At 39.7% G+C, this 21,323-nt stretch overlaps 1 long non-coding RNA gene across 1 annotated transcript in view; it reads right to left on the bottom strand.

Moving 5' to 3' along the window:
• The window catches only part of LOC133748553 (uncharacterized), a 115,424-nt gene extending 104,842 nt beyond the window's left edge, over positions 1 to 10,582 (bottom strand). Inside the window, exons 1-2 of the long non-coding RNA XR_009864467.1 lie at positions 10,504 to 10,582; positions 9,760 to 9,944 (exon numbers count right to left, since the gene is read on the bottom strand). This is a non-coding gene — a long non-coding RNA (uncharacterized LOC133748553). The remainder of the gene's footprint in view (positions 1 to 9,759; positions 9,945 to 10,503) is intronic.
• Between the last annotated feature and the right edge of the window lie 10,741 nt (positions 10,583 to 21,323).

The following is a 21,323-nucleotide window of genomic DNA, read 5'->3' as shown; positions in this document are numbered from 1 at the left end:
TTTAGGGATAAAAGCCCCAAACCTGGAAGAAAGAGGCTGATGTTCTCACTCAACTGGCCCATTCCTCTCTTGGAATGTACTTTAATAAACTTTGCTTTACTATCCCTGCAAAAAAAAATGCATGGACTTTAAATAAATTTTTACAGCAAATAAAATTAATTCTGTTTTCCATGAATTCTTAAAGCCTCTTTGTGTATGGTATATACACACTCACGTTTATATGAGAGATCAAGGGCTTGAAAAAAAAGAACAGGCACATATGATACCTATTTGAACATGGTATTTGATGTGATACATATTTAAATAAAATTATTCAAAATGCTTTTATAATAGCTGAATCAGGAAGCAAGAAGTAATATCTATTTCTTCTTTAAGTGAGAGAAAAATCCTTATTCAGTTTTCTGATATTTGAAGGCTCCTCCCATCAGATCCCCCACAGCCTCGGCTTTCATTCTGCAGAGCAGTACCAGCAGAGTTCTCAGCCTCTGCATTGATGATTTATCCCGGTCACAGAGGGGACACCCGGCCAACTGAGGTTAACAGCTTTCTCGGTTTCATTTCAAAAAGACATTAGCATGGGGGCTCTATGAAACGCTGATATGCCAAATACTGATTCATTCACCTGCAGAGTTTGCCATAAGGCAGAGACCTATTTGACAGGCAGGGCTGAGCTCCCAGCCTTTTCCTAAAGGGCAATCCCATAATTCATCTCCCAGTGCTAAATTACACCTGACACTGCACTGAGGACTTCAGGTGCACCCACTCAACTGCAATAAGCCCAATGCTGGGAAGAGTGTTGGAAATAACAAAATTATTCTTTTTGAAAATAATATACTAATTCAATTGTGGATGGATATATCTTTGAAGTAAAATATTCTCAAGCAGAATGTCCACATTTGCCTTTGTTTGGTGGGAACGGGGCATACTCACTAAAGGAGCTCCAAACTTTTCTATAATCTAAGCTTTCCCTACTCAAATCTCCTTCCAGATTTGCAGGAAAAGATGCTCCCCAAAAGCTGCAAATCATGGGCTCCTGCAGCCCCTCTACAGAGTTTTCTATGTACAAGCACAGGAGAAGTTGAAGGTCTGGCCCTTCCCCTTAGACAAAGGGTGACCCAGCAGCAAAATACTATAGTGTGGTACTTGTTATGAGTTATGGCAATAGAGACTTTAGGAGTGATTTGGCGAAATCCAAGAATAAAACAAAAATCTCGAGAAGCACACTCATCATCTAGCTTCCTTATGCCTCTGTTCAGGACATTCCCCCTACTCTTTCAGGCTATTCAGAGGCACACTGTTCATTTCATTTGATATTATGTGAAGGAAGGAAGGAAGTGGGCACATGAGGCTTTAACTTGGCCAAAGCTCAAGGGAAGAGTGGAGGCATGAGGCCAGACATTTTTTCTCTAACTCACCAAGCTGTTATGTGAGTATGTGCCAGGTCCTGGAGACACTGGGGCCAATAGGGATCCTCTGTCATGGAGCTTCTGGTCTAAGTTGGAAGCCCTGAACTGAAGAAGAACTAAAATGACTGACCTACAGAGCTGGGCAGTGCCCAGCACCCACCAGGTGCCTGATAACTGTTTGCTGAAGGAAGAACTTATAAATAGGGTAAAAGCAAAGAAAAGCAGCTAAATAGTATTAAGTGCCTTCTGTGTCACAGATATAATGTTAGATCATTTCCATTTCTATATCTAATTCAGTATAGGATAAGCAAAGTCAAGGTTAGACCCTAGTATATGACCTATATATCTGGTGTGTGTGTATCTATATCTATATCTATATCTATATCTATACCTATATCTATATCTATATCTATATCTATATATCTGGTTCATGGCTTACAAATCTGGTATATATCTTTCATGGCACACACGAGAAACAGTGTTTAAAAAGACCTCAAGACTAGGTATCCACAAAACTGGGGCTTTAATAATGACTGTTATTTGTTAACAGCATTGTGTTGGGCGGGTCACTTGTTCTCCCGAGCCTGTTTTCTCAACTGTAATTTCAGGGATGATACCTCCCTGACAGGGTGGTCAAGAAGACTGGATGACATGGTAAACGTGAAAAGGCTTTGATTATAAATACGATCCTGCTCTTTGTAAAAGGAAAATATAAATATATCTAGTCTACTTTTTATTAGTTCATTCTGGTTCTAAAAAATAAAACTTTATATGATTTCATAAATTTAAATAACAAAATCAGAAATAATATTAATTGGCCTGGAATTTGGGAAAGATCCCTATAATAAACCAAGGTTCTCTTAAGATGATTATCTGTCCTGTGTTTATCACATATTGGGAGAAATTGGGTAAATTATTGATACCTCAACAGTTATCCATTTAAGTAGATATAACTAAATTCTTTCTTTATAAATCAATTCCTTTAGATTCTTCAGCTTTTCTAAGAATTTATTTGGACAAATTTAAATTTAAATTTGGAGCACATAGGGAACAGCATGTTAGATTTCAACTAAATAAAAACATCACCATTTGATAGCATGATTTTTAAATGCACTTTTACCAATCATAGTTTTGGCAATTAAAGTGAAAATTATACATAACTATTTTTCTAGTATTCCATTGTTCTATTAGTCCTTTTTAATCGCGTTTATTTAGTTTTGCTTTCTACTATTATTTTTAACTATTTTCTTGTGCTCTAATCACACTTGGTTTATAATACCTCCCATGTCAAAGTCCAAGAATTTTTCCCCCTTTCCTAGACCATTAGTGAAGTGGTTATATAATACCAAGGTGGACATTAGTCCTCACGAATGCAGTGAACATTGTCTTCCACCTAAATGTGAGGGAGCAACATTTGTCTCTGCTCTTTGTTTATGGTCCTTCAGCCAATTTTCAATCTATGTGACTGTGCACATATTCTACCCAATTTGAATTAATTTTGCAAGTGGAAATTCATGGATCAGTGTATCAAATGCTTTCGTAAAATCCATATATATTACCTCTAGTGCATTCCCTTCATCCATTAATCTCGTAATGTGATCACATTTGTCTGGAATGATTTGTCCTATATCCATCCCCAAAGCTGCCTCTGACTCTTGGCTTCATTATCTTCCACATCCTTTCAGCTCTCTTCTCTTCACATTTGATCCACTGTGCTATTAGGCACAAAGGTTAAATTTCAGGAGATGATAATTATGGGGAAAATGGTTTTTTTCTGTTCAGAAAATATTTGCAACTTACAAATAATCTTTGAAGTTCAGATTATTAAAAATAATTTCTACTGATTTTTAAATTCAAAGCAAATCCCTTGAATGCAAATGTCATTTCAAGCTATGGTTCTGAAAACATTCTATTTTCTCAGGCCTCTCCTGATTTCTTCTAAAATAAGTTTTTGTTATATAGAGTAATATGGTAGTTAAGCTGTCTTTTCTGTTCTTCTTGTGGAATTGTGCTTCCAGAACCACAGTTCCCCTTCTGTCTGGGAAAGATGAGTACTGCATTGCATAAATTAAGGGTGATAAGAAATATCACACTCTTCCTGTAATACTAACATGATCATCTCCATTATGAATGCTTATATTTATTTGCAAAAAGTCTTAGTCTTTCTCTATGTGTATCTAAATCAATTTGCCTCCTTTTTAAAATTATTTCTCATATTTTAGATTAAGGTTGACTTTTCTCCCAAGGAGAGACCCATAAGTTTAGGTTAATGGTAATCTCAAAATATAAGATCTTTCCAAAAGAACAGGGAGAATAGGAATGAGAAAAATGATAAAATAAGAATGATAAAATCAGAAAGCAGCAGCATGAAACAGGTAAAAGAGCATGCAATCAAATATGAACCCTTAGAAATCCAATACAGGAGCCATCATTATGGTATAGTGGATTAAGCTACTACTTGCAATGCCAGCATCTCATATTGGAGCTCTGGTTTGAGTACCAGCTGCTCTGCTTCTGATCCAGCTCACTACTAACGCATCTGGGAAAGTAGTGGAAGACAGTCCAAGTACTTGATCCTTTGCCACCCATATGGGATACCCATATAGAGGTCTGGGCTCCTGGTTTCAGCCTGGCCCAGTACTGGCTGTTACAGCCTTTAGGGGAATGAGCCAACAGAGGGAAATTTTCTCTATCTCTCTCTTTCCCTGTCTCCCTTTCTCTCTGTCACTCTGCTTTCAAAGAAACAAGCAAGCAAGCAAATAAATAAATAAATAAATAAATAAGGTCCTTAAAAAGATAGAAACCCAATCACAGGACTATAAATTATGGCCCTTTAGGGCTTCCTTCAAAAGGAAGAAGCTCAAATATGGATTGACCCTTTGAGATCAATTCTTTTACCCATAGTTCCATTGAGCTTCTTCTCATTATTTATCATTATATTCATTATCCAATATTTCTTTATTTTACCAATACTCCATTCAGGAATGTGAGTGGCAAGGGCACTGCTTTCACCCTTCTGCTACAGCAAATGAATGGCTGTGAATATTGAAACAAGGGTAGGCCAGAAGGATGTTTTAGCATCAGTTTCTGGATACTTACCAATGACTCTGATCAGATACCTCATTTAGGACGTATGTAGTATACATAGCCAGTATCTTATGAAATGATGAGATGAAACAAGCTATATCCAAGTTAAGATTTTAGAAATTTATATAAATCAGATTCAATTTATTAACAAATTTTTCAGGTTGACTAATATATTTCAATAAGATATTCTATAGGGGTATATCAAATGTCATTGAACTGTTAATCAAAGACTTTGGTTTAACATTCACTGATGCACAGAAATATTGAATAGGAGACAGTAGACAATAAAAGATGGTCATAAATTTTTTTTCCAATTTTATCTCCATTCTGATCTCTACCATTTAGTGCTGCAATAAGTTCATTGTAGATCAAAATCAACTGGTAGTCAAAAAATATGCAGCCTCACATTGGTATGTGAATATTCATTCATTTGGGTAGAAATGACAAGTATTTATTACTAGGAAGGAAGAGGTACATATAAAATTAAGTCAGCATGCATGAATAAATCCTGATTTTTATGTGACATTAATATTAAGAAGTTGAGTACATGACTGGAAGTATACCTTTCTGTATATAAGCATCTTTGCTTATCCTACATAAAATATTTGTGCTGAGGGCTTAGGAGCCTTTTATTATTAGTGCTCTATTTTATAAAGAAGCATAATAAAAATTTTCAAGTGCATAGAATTTAAGGGATAATTTTTATGTATTGTATATGTGACCTAAAATTAATGGTCTTAGCTTTGTAAGTTTAACTGATGAAGTCCTAAAAATTTCAAGATATGAAGAAATCCCTTTTTTCCATGCCTATATGTCCCTTTCCTTTGTCAGCATTAATGAAAATCCAAAATAAAAACAGTTCTGAAAGTGGTATGTTGTCATTATTATATCATTAATATGGGATCATGATTTTAGGAGACTAGAGTTGCACTGAAAAAGAAGTAGAATAGATCTATATGGACATCAATATGGACATCTATATGGACCTGTGGTATGAAAATAGCATTGATGGAAAATTTGACTCAAGAAAACATTCAAGCACCTGACTTTGATATTCTGTTTTAAAGATCATAGTCTGTGGTCTATGGTTTTCTTTGAATTTTCCTTCCTCCTCCCAGTGACAAGTGAGCCCCTGCTATATGCCAAATGTTGTGCAAGGTCATTAAAAATGTATTGTTGTAAGAGGAGCAGCCAATTAAGTTGAAGCAGGTTGTATGGTGTGTTAAGTTTTAGGCTGGAGAGGATATGGAGTGCTCCTGGAGCACAGGAGAGCGGTGTTAACTCCATTTGGGGGAAGAAGCTCTTGAGAAGATACAATATTCCAGTTGAGTTTTGAAAAATGAACAGAAACTAGCTAGAGTAGGAGTTCTTCACTGAGTACCCCACTGAGGGGATGCACAGAGTCCAATGGGTCTATGGCCCTGGATGGGAAAAAACATACACTGTGATTGTCACTAACATTGAAAAACACATTTAGCATTTCCTTTAATTATAAATGTAGGGGAAAACTACAGTCATAGTCACAGAACCAGTGACACTATGACTAACAGAGATCACAGCTATTTTCATATCACATCCATATCAGAAATTGTTATAGGTTTTTCAAAATATCGCTTATGCTCATTACTGCCTTGAAATTATAGTGGTAGATCCACCTATGAACCTTATTTATTAACCTCAATGTGTTAATAAAAAGTCCCCTTGTTATCATACCAGAAATTGGGCAAAGTATTTAACTGGTTCTAATATCTTGATAACTGAACTTCTATATACGTTTGTTTCCTTTGTAATTCCATATATCTTATATACTTAAAAGAACTATTCCGAGAGGGGTTCATGGTCTTCAGATCTAGGGCAGACTGGCAATGGTGTCCATGACACAGTGAAGGTTAAAAAATTCTGAATAAGGGAGGAATTTGGGGAAGGGGCAAAAGTTACTCCAGGACAAAGAACAGCTTATACTTGATTTTAAGCACTTTACCTTTATGCTTCAAATTATATATTTCTTTAAAGGTAAATGTTGGTAGGTATGAAGACAAAACATGTACTTAACAGTTTTGTGAATAATATTGTGTAATATATACTCACCATGTTTTAATAGGGACAAGTTCTTGGGGAACAAACTTATTAAGCATATTAATAGTTCACACAGAGTTTCTAGGGCTAGCAAAAATGGTCTGTTATGACATCAGACTGCGGCAGGTTGTAGAGTGATAAAGGCCAAAGAAACCTGAAATACTTATTTGCTACCTTTTCTTAAACGGGTAGGGTACCAAGTATCATTTAGTTGAACCAACATTTGTTATATAGTCTATTCAACAGTTGTAATAAATGCTGGGAATGCAGAATATGCTAAAATGTTATAGAACATTGACATAAGCAGCTGGTGCTGTGGAAAAAGCACTGGAGCAGGAATCAGATCACATCTCTAAGTCTAACTCTAATATCTGTGTCACTTTGTGCATGTTTTATTATTGATACAATGGAGATTATGACTCTTGCTCTAACTTCTAAGTTTTCACTAAGGATAAGATGAGTATGTTAATATGCTTAGTAAGATTTTAAATATAATACATATATTATTAATATGGAAATAGTGAGATATCACATTACATTTTGTGTTATGAATATAAAATAACAATGAAATAGTCTATTTTTGCATTATAAAATATACTGAAGATAAAACTTGTTAAAAAATGGAATTGAAAAATAATATCTATGTCTATATAATATAAAATGTAGCATACGAATATATCTATAATGTAGGAGTTAAATTTCTACAAAACTGTAGACAATGAAACTTGTAATCTTAAGTGAATAGGTGATTCCATAATAAAACCATTTCCCTGTATCTGGCAACAAGCTTTCAAAAAAGACCTGTAGCACAAGACAGCTATGAATTTATGTACTGCTATGTAGATTTAGGTACGAAGATCACAGGATATATGCATTTAATTAGTAGAGGACATTTAATTCTAAAATCCAGATCACTTTCTTCAAATAAGCTTGTTCAGAGAAATAATGCAAGCCAATATCAAGAAATATTGTAAACAATGGGAGAAAGAGAGATCTCAGGATTTTCTTTTCTGAAAAAAATCTGTTCTTACTAATTACACTTTTTATTATAAGCTAGCAGAGAAGGATTTAAGCACCAGTCAGGGCTGTCCATTCTCTAGGTCAATGCTGAAAGTTTATTTCTACAGTAAAATAAACCTTTCACATCCTGAGTGTCACCATATAAATCAGACAAAGAGAGCTGCATTCCAATTCTCTCCATTACTGCAGAAGCATACAAGTTACTAACCAGAATATTCTTCCACTTCTAATTTGAAGTGTTTTTAAACCTCAAGTATGCTTGGAAACAGTTTTAAGCCAAGGCTATTGTGATTAAATCTATTAGACTTTTATTCTATATCAATTATCTAAACCAAATGGAGTCCAAAATGCTGACCATTGACTGCCAATCGGAATAGTCTGTAACTCTCAATCATGTGCTAAAAGAGGCAAATGAGCTAGATTTGAATTCTGCAACTACCATCTCTGAATAAAAAGGGAAAAAAAGGAGCAAAGTTTAACATGCATCTGGGAAAGACAACAGATGATGCGAATAGTACAGAAACGTGGAACACTACTCTAGCCTGCTTGTATTCACTGCCCCCTGAAACAGACACCTGCACAAATATACACAGTCTGACGTCTATTGAACACACAGATTGGAGTGACTGAATATTTTAAAATGAGGGGAAGCGAAACCCAGTGGATATGCCCCACATCATAGATAGTATATACATATTCACACACACCCCGAGAAGTGTAAGATTCAGAATTCCTGAAACAATTTTGTAGGCACAGATTACAAATTAATGAAACCTGCCAAGGGCAGATATACTAGGTCACACAGTTCAAGATATAAGTGCTGGAGCCAGGCAGACACCCGATACAAATAGTCACAATTTCCCAAACTTAAGACTACCCTGGACACAAAGTCAGACGAGGGTTTAGGGAACACAGTGACTGATTTCATGAACCATTCTCTGTCCCACCCAACTTCAGCCCAAATTTTAAAAAACTGAAGCTGAATGGTTCCAGTCCTTTATAAGATTCTCTGTTTAGTTGAAAGCTTTGGTCCATGATCTTGGTCTTGCTAGCTGCCTTCAAGGGCTCTGCCTCCTCCCCCTTTACCCCATGAGTTCCTCAGAATCCTCTTTTTCCATTCTCTTAGGTAAGGAATCCTCTGTTCACTTCATGTGAGCTTAGGTTTATGAGGTGCTGAGAAACAAGAATGTGGGGCCCTTCATGTTGTTCTCTTAGGTTTAATACTATAAACCAGACAAAGAAGGGTCTCAGCAGCAGTTAACATATTTATACCACAAAGCCTGTTTGTTACTGGATCCACACTGATGCCCCAATAAAAAGAAAAGCAGAGCAACAACTAAAAAAAATCTCCTTATCCTTCTGAAAACACTTGTAACCCATTCCTTTCTGAGTCCAGGCTCCTGAATGCACACGAAACTGGTAGCATTGACTGGGGGAGGCAGCGCTCCGTCCTCAGCTGGAGGCTGTGTTCAGAAAGAATGGATTTTTTTTTTTCCTGGCTTCTGGTAGCCTGTGACATTGTGTCTGTCACTCAGACGGTGAGCAAAATAGGGTTCAAAAACAGAGAACAGAGATGCATAAACAGATGCAAAAGAGTGAAAAGAGTGTACGAAGTCGAGAGGTGGAACAGATTGATATCAAGCCTTATACTGGGATGGGCCACTCTCCTTGTGCCTGTAAGAGGCTCCTAGGCTATTTTAACTATAAATATTTATACCCACGGAAGCAAATTCAGATGGATTTATATCCCAGGGGAGTGCAGATCAATAGATCTGAACAAACCTCATCTCCAGGCTGACCACTTAACACTGTTATCACCGATTAGGGCTCCTTGGCCCTCCGGGAGTGTGTCGGTCCCCGTCTTGTCCTCCATAGGTCCACCCCATTCTTGGCCCCAAGAGGAAATCAATAACCGGATGCAGGGATCGATGCCCAGGACATCTGCTTGGCTGCAGTGGCTCACCTTAGGATCAGAGTTTGGTTAGCCCTTGTATGTTCCGCGAATCCCCATCTCACCCCCCTTTACCCCTCCAACCTCCCAGATGTTCTGGGCTTCTCTATTTTGATCTTTAGCTCATTAACTTAAATGAGCTGAAATGCTGCCGACCCTTTTAAGAAAAGAAATACTTGGTTATTATTTGCCTCACTTTTCAAAAGTGAGGAAACTTACCGGATCTCAAGGGTTGGGTCAGAGTCGATTTCCTGCCTCATGGCTTGTGCCACTCGTCTTGCTGCTGTCTGGCCACCAAGTTCCATCGGAGCAAATGAAGCTGGCTGGGTTACTGTTCCAGGTTTGTCTGCGTCTCCCTAGGCTTGGTCTGCAGTTGATAGATCCTCTGCTCCTGAAGCATCCAGCTATTGACCCGCCCAGGGAAAGAAAGAAAAAAAAATGGAAAAAAAATCAATTAATACTAAACGGCTTTACAAAACCCTTTGAAGCACAGGCCTGAAGCTTACAGGATAGGAGTTGGGGTGGTCTCAGTGGCAACAGTGGTTGTGGGGACAGGCTCAGCCAGACAGGAAAGCTGATGTTCCAGGGACAGGAAGCCAATATGGTAGGCGTGATCACACACACTCACAGCAGCTTGGTCTGACATGCCCTAGTCTGGGAGCAAAAAGGACAGTGCAGGTACATGTTCACTGTGAAGTGGTGGAGAACAACACATTCACCAAAGAGAAGGGCTGCAACAAATCTCACAGAACAGGTGGATGTGTTCCTGTTGTCTGTTTTGTTTTGGGGGGGGAATGTATATAAAAGGAGGCGGTACTGTTTTGTTATGAAAAGGTAATACCATTTACATGTTGCAGGAGCATTATCCCAGGCATTTCTTCATGCGTCTCCCTATCAAGCAACCACATGCAGACACACATGAAGCTTTTTTTGGGGGGGAGCAATAAATGGGGGGTACCATACCTCAGCTGCCAGGCCCTCTCTCTTCTGCAGGAGCTGGCTTTGAAGGCGCGGGATTTTTGCATCTCGCTGTTCCAGCTGTAAAGAGTTTACATAGGGAGGGAGCAAGGAAGGATCATGAATGTCAACCAATGAGCAATTAGCATGACAAGACTAAAGTATTGATCCACTAAAGCTCACTGCACTGCTGTAGCCCCAGAGGTAGAGCAGCTCCCCTGTCACTAACTCTGACAGTGCATTTCGGAAGCCTATGCTGTTGGGTCAGCTATTTTTGTAGCCCTGATCCCATTCTAGGGGGAAGGGAGGTGGCACTCTCAAGCTGCCCATCCGGAGCTATCAGGATGCCCTCCATCCCTGGGCAGAAAGCTGCAGAGAAGAGAAAAAGAATGTAAAGATTTTGGCTATCCTACTTCACTCATTTTTTTTTTTTTTTTTAAATGCAGCTCCCTCCCAATGGCACCAGGCATTTCTATGTATTGATTGGAGAAGGGCTAGGGCGAAATCCCGGCCTGACAGCTTGGGCTGGAACTAGTTTGGTTTTCCATTCTGCACGGTCAGGGGCAAAATGCCTTCTGTAATAGCAACTTTTGGCCAATCCAAATACATACTTCCTATGCACATTTTACTAATTTTAAACACTAAAGATAAAGATGGGAGGAGGAAAGGTGTTATTTCATTGAAGAGATCCCCTTTTCCTAGGTGTAAGACTACAGTGTATCAAAAGAGAAAAATGATGGTGTTTGCAACTTAGCAGACATGCACTTAGATGACACTCACTTAGTGAGGTGTCACCCTTGTAACAGTCTCCATTCTCGCCACTGATTCCTCCTTTGTTACTCTCAACCATATGCATACTTCCTGTATCATTCCTTCTACTTTGTCCCGTATCTATTCCATGCTTTCACAAATTCACGTCTTAAATTGCTTTTTCAATTGCTTTTCACACCCTTCTTTAAAAATTCACCATATTACATTTCCTCCATGAGAACTCTGAGTGGTAATCATTTTTTCGTGCATGAACTTGTACCAACAAAGTTCATTAGCAGTGAGAATATCACAATAAATATTGAAGACATGGTCTTTGCCTGAATCAAGGAACCACTAATCTAAAACAAAACCATCCACCTGCCCATCTCTTGGTTGATTCATTCATTTGTGTTTATCAAGAACCACCTATGGTCAGGAATTAACCTTTACTAAAAATATAACGATGTAGAAACAGCTTGAGTGCTTGTTTTTAACCATCCTCTGTTCTTGGGCAAATGGATAATTAATACTTCCCGGCTCTTTTGCAGTGGGACATTGTAATTAAGCTCTGGCCTGATGCCTGGCCCGACTCTCAAAAACCTCCCACATGATCCTTCATCAAATCCCTTCCGAATGTGATGCTGATGGTGACTTGTTGAAGATGGGGGTACAATTTGGGTCTCTGGGGATCCAGGTGGCGCACTGTTGCCTAATGTGCTATGGACTATGGCAAGAGGAATAAGTTTTATGGTGTTTCATGATTGAGATTTTAGAATTCTTTGTGTCAAAACCAAAGTATATAGAAGCTAGTGTTACTTTTTGCTAAAAAAAAAAAAGAGAGTAAACAAATCCTACAAGGCTCTTGCCTTCATAGACCTTGTAGTCTAGTACATGAGCTTTCAATAAAATAATTTTTTTTTGAATTAAAAGATAAGTTTATTTTGGTTAAAATTTTGGAGCATCACTCCTCGGTAGAAATATTCTTGGCACGCACCTTGGGGTCTTTGTTCTTGTGTCTGCCTCCCATCACTTCAGGGCTGAATGGGGCATGGGGCCATTTGTGAGCCACAGGTGTAACCGTGGTGGGTGTTGGTCTGGTCTAGGGACACCTTGGCTCTCAGAACCTGAAGGTAGCAGCTTGTTCCTCTTTTTCCCCTTTGGTTAGATATGATGGTCTCAGTACCTTTTCTCTCCTCTCTCACTCGCTCACTCTTTCCATAAGGAAAACTAAAACTGGGGCAGGTGCTTTGCCTAGCAGTTGGATGCTGGTTACAATGACTACATCCCACATCAGTGTACCTAGGTCTGGCTCCCAGCTCTACCTTTCTGCTAATGCAGACCCTGGGAGGCAGCAGCGATTGGGTTCAGCTGCCTACATGGGAGACCTACATAGTATTCTCAATTCTCAGTTTTGGCCATGGATTTTGTGGGCATTTGAGAAATTAAAGAGTGGATAGGATCTCGCTCTCTCTGTCTCTCAAATCAATACAATTAAGAAAAATTTATTTATTTCAAAGAGTTACACAGGTGGGGGTAGATGTCTCCCATCTGCTGGTTCACTATCCAGATTCAGAGCTGAAGCCAGGAGCCAGGAGCCAGTAGTAGTCTCCCACATAGATGCAAGAGCCCAAGCACTTGGACCATCTTCTGCTCCTTTCCCAGGCCATAACAGAGAGCTGGATGGGAAGAGGAGCAGCCAGTTCTCAAGGGCGCCCATATGGGATGCTGGCACTGCAGGCTGCGGCTTTACCTGCTATGCCACAGCAATAGCCCCACCAATATAATATTCAAATAGTCTGGCTATATTTACCTATTTCTACCTTCTGATTTGTTTACTCGGAAAAATAATCCCGCGGTCAAACTTCTCCAGTCAGGTATTTTCTAACCAAGCGTTAATTCACGAAGATGTTCTCCGTCTCCTTGTCTATGAAGGCGGGAGGAGAGCGGGGTTGTGCGGGCAGAGAGGGGCCCTACGTCCGCTAGGCCAGGCCTACCCTAACTTCTCCGCTAAGTAAACAGCACTGGGCGCTGCACTTTGCTTAACCCTGGGAACTGGTCATCAGCCTTTGACCTCGGCCCCCCCCTCCCGGCCTCTGGAACCTCAGGGAGATTTACAGCAAAGAACCAGTTTTCAGAGATTGCTTCAGACGACACTATCTCCACCTGCGCACCCCGGGACGCTTAGCGACCATGTATCCCAGCGGGGTAGGAACCCGAGCGGCTGCAATGAGGTAAGAGGGTGCGCCTTCCCTCGGCCTGGGGGACTCTCATGGAGGCCGACCCCGGGCAACTCTCGCTGGGGCTCGCCCTTGAAGACTGGTTTGGAAGACGCCATGTGCCTCCTGCCGCCTCCCCGCCCCTCCCTCAGCCACACCTTAGGCTGTGCAGAGCATGCTTGGTCCGCCCCCTGGGGGATTCCAGGGCCTGCCTGCCTTCCCACAGGAGGGCCGCGAGGGCGAGTTGAATACGCGAGGATGAGTTGAATACGCGAGGATCTCCTAACTCCCTTTGCTCCTCCTTCCCTCAATAAAATAATTTTGAATCTGGCGCTGTGGCATAGCAGGTAAATACCATATGGTGCTGGTTCAAGTTTTGACTGTTCTACTTCTGATCAGGCTCCCTGTTAATGTGCCTGGAAAAGCAGTGGAAGATGGCTAAAGTACTTGGGCTCCTATACCCACTTGGGAGACCTGGAAAAACCTCCTGGCTTTGGATAGGCCCAGCTCCAGCCATTGTGGACAGTTGGGGATTTAACTAGTGGATGGAAGATCTTTCTCTGTCTCTCTCTCTCTCTCTCTTTCTTTCTTTTTTTTTTAAATCTTTTTTTAAAATTTATTTATTTATTTATTTTTTGACAGGCAGAGTGGATAGCGAGAGAGAGAGAGACAGAGAGAAAGGTCTTCCTTTTTGCCGTTGGTTCACCCTCCAATTGCCGCTGCGGCCAGCGCATCTCACTGATCCAAAGCCAGGAGCCAGGTGCTTCTCCTGGTCTCCCATGCGGGTGCAGGGCCCAAGCACTTGGGCCATCCTCCACTGCCTTCCCGGGCCATAGCAGAGAGCTGGCCTGGAAGAGGGGCAACTGGGATAGAATCCGGCACCCCAACCGGGACTAGAACCCGGTGTGCCGGCGCCGCAAGGTCTCTCTCTCTTTCTAACTCTGCCTTTCAAATTAGTAAATAAATCTTAAAAATAAAATATAGAAATAAATGTAGAAGTACAATTGTGATAAGTATAATAATGGAGAGGTGTCTGAGGCAATAAACACATGTGCCAGAGGAAGCTGACCTATACAATGGCTTCCTGTACAATTATGTGGAGATTTGAAGAGTAAGTGCACTGAGGCAATATGAAAGTTCCAGGAAGAGGGGACATAATGAGGAAAGTTACCATGGTAAGGAGGAGTAAGATGCAGTGTAGGAATCAGAAGAACCCAAGTGTAAGTAGAACATAGACGATCAGAAGAATATGATGTGACGTGAGGCTGGAGAAATGGTTAAGGGCCAATTCATTCACGACCTTACAGATTTCATTCTTTGTTCTAAGATTCTTGGGAAGCTATTCAAGTATTTTATGTAAGTTTGGTGATGAGATCATAATTTAGATTTTGAAAAGGTCTCTCTGGCTGCAACATGAAGAATGAATTGACAGTTTGATTTCCAGCCACATGGTGGACAAGATAACTCAAAACACTACCACTAAAAATATTAAGGTACTCTGAATAACATACAACACACTTTATTTTAAATAAAGGGCTGTGTTTGCAGCTAGGAAACTCAAGTGCCAAGTTCAGAGAGAACTAAGTGAGACAGTAAGCCAATAGAGACACACATCAGCCTTGAGGAACACGGCTCAAGCTTTAGCACCTGTTTGAGGACAAGGGCCCATGGAAGTTATCAAGTTGGAGCTGTGATCCTCACACAAAATTGAGACCCCTAAAAGAATGTAAAAGAGGGGGCTGGCACTGTGATGTAATAGGTTAAGCATCTGTCTGAGACGCCGGCATCCCATATAGGTGCCATTTCAAGTCCTGGTTGCTCCTCTCCCAATCTATCTCCTTGCTGGTGAACTGGAAAAACAGCAGAAGATGGCCTATGTGCTTGGGCTCCTGCACTTGCATAGCAAACCCAGAAGAGGCTCATGGTCCCTGGCTTCAGATCAGCTCAGCTCCAGCCTTTGTGGCTATTTGGGGAGTGAACCAGCAGATGGAAGACCTCTCTCTGTAATTCTGCCTCTCAAGTAAATAAATAAATCTTAAAAAAAAAAAAAAAAAGAATGTAAAAGAATGACCTAGAGAGAAAATTGTCTGTTGTCACAGATAATTGTCTCTAATTGACCCTTGAACAGGAAGCAAGTCTCCCCTCAGAATGGTGACTAACCGTTATAGGGTTTGAGGATTTATTTTTACCTTTCACCAAGTTCAGAAACCTCTAAGCTGAAAATTTAAAATAAAATTTCATCTCAGCCCAGAAATATGCCTGTGGCACTTGGCAGGAACAAATGCAAAAACTTCAGAAAAGCTCCACTGTCATCTAGGTCACCTAAGATTCTTGCAGATAAAGCCCTGTTGATGGTATAACACACATTCACAAAACTAAAAACCACGAATGAGAATAATAAAGAAAACAGATTTATACCTGTGTAAGAATTTTGGGTAACAGAACAATCAAGTAGAAACTGCAAATTAATGTGCTTGAAGTAAATATGTGGAAGAAGATATCAAAGCCTTGAAAAAAACCAAGGCTTTATGAAAAAATAAACAAATTGGAGGAGGGTAAAAGTACAACTTTTTACCAAATGTGTAGGACACTGGGACATATGTTAAGACTTAGGAGGCAACCATAGTTTTTCTGTTCTCTATGTTAAATATGTTATTTATATGGAATAAGTCTCTCACTTGCTCTGCTAATGGCATCAAATATATATGGGCATAACAACTGCCCCAGAGCCAGGAACCATTTTCCATATTTAAAACTGATGGTCAGCTCATAAGACATTTCTTCTGTTTTGATTGTTAAAATGCCTCAAAAAGGAAAATATCATCCCAGTGTGATTTCTTTGCTTCTTTGCAGTCTTCAGCTCAGTATTCTCTTTCCAGCTGGGCACAAATTGAGGACACTGGCCTTTTAAATGGTGGACAAAAAACCATGATGGGAGAGAGGTGGCAAGCTTCAAAGGAAAGCTCAAAATAAGAGAGGCTCATTATTTTATTAGAAACTTTTTTCTTGCTACTGTTTCAAAAAGTATTCCTATGCTTCACAAAAGGACTAAGAATAAGTAATGGCCCAGCATCAATGGTTTACCAGAGGGCTTGAGCTGGGGTTCTGGATGAACCAAAGGATACTCCTTCACTGACCCAGTCGCAAGTTGCTTGGCAGGGAGACACTTAGCTGGAATTAGATGAGATCAAGCTCAGAAGGAATGAGGTCAATTTTAGCTACCTTTGTCTTGTAAAATGTTGACCATCATCACTATCTGTTATTGAAGTTTACCTGACAGGCCATTATTTCATTTCATTTTAGTGTTAGAAAGCTGCTGCACAGTGGGCAGTAATATCTCCATTTCTTAGATGAAAGATAGAGAAAAATTAAATTGCCCAAATGTTTCTACCCTATATTAGAACCTGGGGTAGGATAAATGTCCCTAAGTTCTCCTTCATAGGATTAAATAGAAGCAAAGTCATTCAGAGCCTTACGAAGCACAGAGGATGAAAGAGAACTTCTTTCTTCATGTAACTTCAAGCAAGTTGTACTAATTAAAAAAAAATTTTAATTGATTTATTTAAGAGGCAGAGAGAGCAACAGGGCTCCCATCCATTGGTTCACTCTCCAAATGCCTACAATGGCCAGGGCTGGGAAAAAATCTCATGAGCAAAGTAAAAGGAGATGACAAACTGGGAAAAACTTATAACTCATGAAACAGACAAAAGGCTAATTTTGATAATATATAAGAAGATCCTATAAATCAACATCTAAAAGTCTAATAAGCTAATGGAAAATAGACAAACAGTTCACAGGGAAAGAAATAAAATGACTTTCAAACATATTAAAAGAAATAATATTATCATAGTAGGACAAATGAAAAAGAAGTCTACAAGGAGATATCACTTTATAGTTAATAAATTGGTAAATCCTCATATTACTGATAATATACTTGTAAAGGTATAGCAAAGTAGGTTTTTATATATTCTGATGGTGGAATTGGAATTTGGCACAAATAATTTTCCAAGACCCATTAAAATCATGTAATTATGCCCTTTGATCTAGAAAATCTAGTTTAGTTCTATGACTTTATCCCACAGATGCACCTACATGCATGTGAAAAATACATGCTATGCTTTGTCTTCATAAAAGATTAGAAACCACCTAAAAGTCCACCAGTAGGAGATAAATAAATAATGGTTTGTTCACAAAATAGCAAACCAGAAGACTGTAGAAATACAGAAGACAATTACATAGGAAATTCTTTCTTTGGGATCATTTCAGAAAAATGAACTAGATGACAGGAAGGGTCAAGAAGGATCATGATGTGTAAGAACTTGATATATAATAAAAAACAAAACCTGAAGAGATGCAGAGTGAGATGTAGAGTTTGTCATTTGTCTAACAAATGGGAGTATCATACGTGTTTGCTTGTATGGGCAAAAAATGTCTAAAAGGACACAAAAGGATACACAAAAATTGAAACTTGGATTACAATGTGGAAAGAAAACTGGGTGAGTGGGTGGGTGGGAAACACGGAGAAGGTTTTCACTGAGATTCTCTTGTCTTTGCCTCTTTAACTCTAAGAATGCATTCTCTAATAAATAATTTTTAAAATAGCTCTCATAGAAGAAATAATCACTCATCCATACACATATACACATACTGATCAAATTTGTGATTAGACTTCAGACCTAGAAAAAGTAATAAACCTGTGTCATGTGGGGTTCTTGGCAACATTATCAGGCATTGGGAGTTAATGACACACATACTGTAATTAGGGAAACTGGAACTCATCAAAATACACTCATTTACTGAATGCCTGGCACATATCAGCTACAAATAAAAAATAAAGGATAACTTTGTGGATAATTTTAAACTATTAATACAGAAAAAATAATCATAGTTGTTATACTTAATAATCAGCTTCCACTACTGGGCTATGAGCTCATCACCTCATTAGTAAAGAGGGAGCATGGACTACGTCATATATCATATTTCTCCTAGTTACAGCGCTTCTTGGAGTATTCTGTATGAGAGTGAATGTTAAATCTTCTTTACCACAGGGTTTTGTCGGGCCTCTTACTTCTCAGGCCTCGTATTTTTCAGTTCCCTGGCACCTCAATCTGTTTCCTTCTTTGCATTCTCCTGAGCCAAGGGCCTATCTATCCTCCTATATCTCTCCTCCTTTTTCCTGTCAAACATCTCAAAAATAGGATTAATCTTCTTACACTTTAACGTGAATAGCATCTCTCTCTCATCAAAGTGAATTTACATAATATAAACTGTTTTAAAGTACAATTCAATGGCATCGAGTACATTCATAATACTGTCCAGCTATCACCTCTAGCTAGTTCCAAAACATTCTCATCACCTCCCAAAGGAAACCTTGCACATGTTAACAAGTCACTCTTCATTTCTTCCTCCCAGAAGCCCCTGGCAACCACTAATTTGCTTTTGTCTCTATGAACTTGCCTTTTCTGTGTGTATATATATATATATATATATATATCTTTTTTTTTTTTTTTTTGACAGGAAGAGTGGATAGTGAGAGAGAGAGAGAGACAGAGAGAAAGGTCTTCCTTTGCCATTGGTTTACCCTCCAATGGCTGCTGCGGCCGGCGCATCGTGCTGATCCGAAGCCAGGAGCCAGGTGCTTTTCCTGGTCTCCCATGCGGGTGCAGGGTCCAAGGACGTGGGCCATCCTCCACTGCCTTCCCGGGCCATAGCAGAGAGCTGGCCTGGAAGAGGGGCAACCGGGATAGAATCCGGTGCCCCAACCGGGACTAGAACCCGGTGTGCCGGCACTGCAAGGCAGAGGATTAGCCTGTTAAGCCGGGGCACCGGCCGCCTTTTCTGTATATTTCATATAAACTGAATCACATATATGTGACCTGTGGTGTCAAGATTTCTTTCATTTAACATGTTTTTTTTTTTTTTTTGAGGTTCATTCATGTTGAATCACATATCAACTTCATTTGTTTTACTGGCTGAGTTATAGTGCATTATATGGATATACCATATTTTCCTTATATATTTATCTACTGATGGACACCTGAGTTGTCTCTACCTCTTGGCCATTGTGACTAATGATTATGCACAAATATTTATTTGACTGCCTGTTTTCAATTATTTTGTGTACACACCTTGGAATGAGATGGCTGAGTAATTCTATATTTAACTTTAAAAAAGATTTTATTTATTTTGAAAGACAGAGTTACAGAGAGAGGAAGAGAGAGAGAGGAATCTTCCATCTGCTGGTTCATTCCCCCAATGGCTGCAATGGCTGGAGGTGAGCCAATCTGAAGCCAGGAGCCAGGAGCCTCTTCTAGGTCTCCCACATGGGTGCAGGGGCCCAAGGAATTGGGCTATCTTCTGTTGCTTTCCCAGGTACATTAGCAGGGAGATGGATCAGAAGTGGAGCAGCCAGGACTCAAACTGGTGCTCCTATAGGATGCCGACAATGCAGGCCAAGGCTTTAACCTGATGTTCCACAGCGCCAGCCCCTCTATGTTTAACTTCTGAGGAAATTTTGGTATCTCTTTTTGAAGCAGTTTGCTTAGGTTCAGGAGACAGACATTTATAGTGGACTGATTCATTCAACAAACACTTATTAAGAGACAGACACTGGAGGTGGGGTTGAAAGGTAAGCAAGATGGTCTTTCCTTTGAAGAGCCTCAGAGTCTAGCAAGAAAATGTAGATGGGGAAATAGATAAAACATAAACTGGGTAGTGGGTCTCCAATAATAAGGACCCTCCAGGAACTCATCATCACAACCAAAGAAACCACAAGTTCCCTTCTAACTCCCAGGATCTGGCTATTCATGTGACCCTGTGTCATTTCTCTGTGGAGGAACTCTGTCTGTTCACTACTGTCACCCAGTACCTGGAAGAGTAGAACCTTCACGAAAAGTTGTGAAATAAATGAATAAAGAAGCATGCGAATGTCCTCTGTCCTCACCCTCGGCCTCTATGCTTCAGCCTGGGTGAATGCCAATTCATTTCATTGCCAGTTCTTCACATGGCTGCCTCCCTCTCATCATTAAGGTCCTCTGACCACCCTTGCTGATACTGACCTATCCAACTCCATGCACTTTCACATTATGCTATCTCATTTTCTTCATGGAACTTATCCATTCCTGAGATTCCCTTGTTCATATGTTTACTTTCATATATCCCCTCAAGTTTAGCCACTGTTTGTATCATTTGCTGTTAATAATACCTGTACCTGGCATATATTAGTTGACTGATACTTACTGAAAAATAATGACATTATAATTGTGTGAAATACTTACAGACAAAGCATGTGACATATACAAGGCAGAGTTGGCTCCAAGAAGGGAGTGAGTGATCCAGAGGAGCACTGGGGACCTGAGTATCTGACTTCCAGGTTTCCAATTCTCTCTCTACCTTCACAGCTTCACAATCATGTCTATGCCCTGGATACTTATCTGTTCTATACTCCTATAGTTCTGATTACCTACTAGACATTTCCAACTTATCATTCCTCAAATACAAATGAGCCCCTTCCCTAATTTTTTCCCTTAAACTTAGTATCATTGGGACTTGCATTGGCCCCTATGTCCTTCAGCTGTGACATTAACCCATCAAAACATCTGTTTCTTCAATGCCTCTAGTCTTCCACACCTTAAGAAAACCATCTGATTAAATCACATCCAAACATGTCAGGGTTGTCTATTATAATTCCCAACAAGTATGGCATTTCCCTCACCAACGTCTATCCAATTTTCTCTAACATCTGCCAATATTCTTGAGGATAGCTGAACAGAAGGATGAATAGGGTTTGAGTTTGTGATAATATTGCTGAATCTCTAGAACTACTTTCCTCCTAACATCTTACCATGTGAGACTAAATAT

This window comes from Lepus europaeus, chromosome 19 (assembly GCF_033115175.1).
Source record: "Lepus europaeus isolate LE1 chromosome 19, mLepTim1.pri, whole genome shotgun sequence".
In the NCBI taxonomy this organism is placed as follows: domain Eukaryota; kingdom Metazoa; phylum Chordata; class Mammalia; order Lagomorpha; family Leporidae; genus Lepus; species Lepus europaeus.
This window is presented reverse-complemented; position numbering and strand designations above follow the sequence as displayed.